This window comes from Belonocnema kinseyi, chromosome 4 (assembly GCF_010883055.1).
Source record: "Belonocnema kinseyi isolate 2016_QV_RU_SX_M_011 chromosome 4, B_treatae_v1, whole genome shotgun sequence".
NCBI lineage: Eukaryota > Metazoa > Arthropoda > Insecta > Hymenoptera > Cynipidae > Belonocnema > Belonocnema kinseyi.
In genome coordinates, this window is record NC_046660.1 from 122,230,693 (window position 1) to 122,233,496 (window position 2,804).

At 33.6% G+C, this 2,804-nt stretch overlaps 1 protein-coding gene across 3 annotated transcripts in view; it reads left to right on the forward strand.

The window, feature by feature from the left end:
- Positions 1-2,804, forward strand: part of LOC117171253 (coiled-coil domain-containing protein 40) — a 66,115-nt gene that overhangs the window by 61,722 nt on the left and 1,589 nt on the right. The gene's annotated exons all lie outside the window — the stretch shown is intronic.

The window sequence follows — 2,804 nt, forward strand, 5'->3', positions numbered from 1 at the left end:
TTAAATACCTTTAATTCAAAATTACCTCTCAAAAAAGCTCTTTGCCAGATCTGTATTATTCTATTGTCATTTAGTACGGTTTAAGCTTGCACTTTCTCGGAGCAATTCGTGTATTAATGGGCCAGAGAATATTTAAAGGAAATAGTTGTACTCTTTGGCTCTAAAGATGAGCATTCAGCGATGACATTGGAATTAGTAGATCGGTTTAGTAAGGTGCTCACAATAGCCAGTACTTCCAAGTGCGATGCTTTTAACCGTAATAAGAAAGGGGTTAAGTGAACCTTAAGCGTTTTTCCTATGAAGAGAAAAGTGCCATTTTTCCTAAACCTAAACGAACCTCGAATAGGGAAAGTACTTCAAAAGACAAGAAAAGTAATAAGAAAAATGATACTTCCACTAAAGCAACGCCTATTGCCAGAAAGAATATCATAGAAAATGCGAATAATACGAAAGCCGGTGAGAAGAAAAGGCGAACCATTTAAAAAACGCTGTGAAGTAAAACGCAAGGGTATGCATAAAAATTAACCACCCCGAATATTGAGGGGCGAGGAAACTCAAAAAAAATAAACATCCCACTGTTTATATTTAATAAAGGTTAAATTGGAAATTTATTTATAGAATATATATGGATCATCAATAATGATTGTAAATTGACTAACTATAATAGTAGGTAATTATTTATACTGAGAAATATCAACATCACTTCTGAAAAGAGTAGTTTGCACTTTTTATTTGTTTATAACAAATATCAAATAATTTGAACATCCTCTGACCCGGCAGAAAACATTCTTAAATAATTAATTATCTGATTTCATGTCATTCTGAATGAACTTGAACGCGTTGAAAGAATGATGGATTTGCCAACTAGTCTGCGGAATATTAAAGGATTACGTCTGAGCACGAGCATTAGGACTGACTGTACATCAGAGCCTATATCTCGGAAACTATTCACTGGACTATATTTTTACACTGGACCTTTTCTAGAGCCGAAAAGTCAATCTTTCATTTATGATTATTTAACAAATAATAAAAATACCCGATTTTGCAAAAAGCTAAATAAACAATTAATTTGTTTAAAAAATGCTGAAAAATATTAAGGTTTTTCCGTCAATGAAACAGAATGAAATGGTGAAAAATAGTCTTTGGAAAATCCTCATGATGATTTTAATTTCTAAAATAGAAAGGAAGTTGCAGGCTTTTAAAAATACCTGTTCGAGCGTTGGGGTTGAAAATTTCACCCTCCGCCACTTGAAGAGCGGTGGTAATCAAAGCCTATAAATTTGTCGATTAAGAACTGTTGGGTAGGCAACATATGCCGAGAATTTAAAAAAAATCTAAGAATATGAATTTTAAAGTTGGGACAGTTGAGAAATAATGCCCCTTATACCCCATTATTCCCGTTCATTAAAAACAAAGTCTCGATAAATTTTTAGTTTAAAAGCCTCAAAACTTAACCATAAAGCAAAACAATTTGAAAAATTCCACATTTATGACACTTTCCCTATGCATTTCAATAATTTTCGGCCTGAAAGTACAGCCAGCGCCGCCCTCAGTCACGGTCAACATTTTCGAAACGGGCAACCTTCCGAAACTGACGTTTCTTTGAAGGTTAGACAATAAAAAATAAACACATATTTAAACGAATAAATAATCAATCGACGCGCATTCGCACAAACGTGTAGATACGCTGTTGAGCGGTAATGAATAAACAAAAAAACGATAAAAGAAAGCCTTTTATAATATTAACAAATGAACACATTGAAATTATTAAAAGTAAAATTGTAAAAGAGGACTTTGCTAAATTGGTGATATAATGGTTTTTATCACTTTTTTTCCATCTGAAGCAGGGTTTTTAACATATGTACTTGTGGTAATGAATTTCGTTTTGTCAAAATTTATTTTTCAGTTTTAATGTCAAATTCTAAAAAAAAGCAGCTAACATTACAAGTTTAAATGTATAGGATCTGGTGGTAAACAGTATGCTTCATATTTCTGTTTATAATTCAACTAGCTGCGCCCTATGGCGGGGGCTTTTCCGCCGCTGAAAACCCGCTGCCATTAATACTATGCATCGAGAAGAAACGGAGATGCCATAAAAATTGTATATTTCATAATACAGGAATGAAATGAACATACAATTTTAAGTGTTTATCGTAGGATTTGGGTTTGAAAAATTTGAAGTCGATAGTGAAATTTGAAGTAAACTTGAAAAACACTCTTAGAAAGTAAAAGAGAAATAAAAAATTGAATACAGAACATCGAAACTGTACTTTTCGAATTTTTATTGTAAACATTTTAAGTTGGCCAATTCAGTTTCCGAAAATTCCAAATCACTTTTGAAATTTGTACACAACGTAAGGAAAACTCTTGATTTTGATTTACATAAGCATCATCAGTTTTAGGCCTCTTGATTTAATATATATAGATATACAGCCAATTCTATTTTGCATTATTTATTTTTAAAAAGCTATTGGGAATTAGCGATTTGGGTTGCGGTAGGAACCATCCCCAGCGCTTAATCTACACGTGTCTAAGTTTTAAAGTCGATCTACGCAACGGTGTGGACGGTATCGAGCCTCAACGGCACAAATGTGAATTTTATATAGCAGATTTAAAAAACTGTGCCCCCACCCCATCATCTTTCAACACTTTTACGACATGTCCGAGTCTGCAAAGAATGTGTAAAAAATTTGAAGCCAATTAGTCAACAACTGCGGCAGTGCCATCCTCCCTATCTTAATTTTTTCTACCCGCCCCCCTCCCATAATCTAACGACCTGTCCGGGAGCCAAAAGAATATGTATG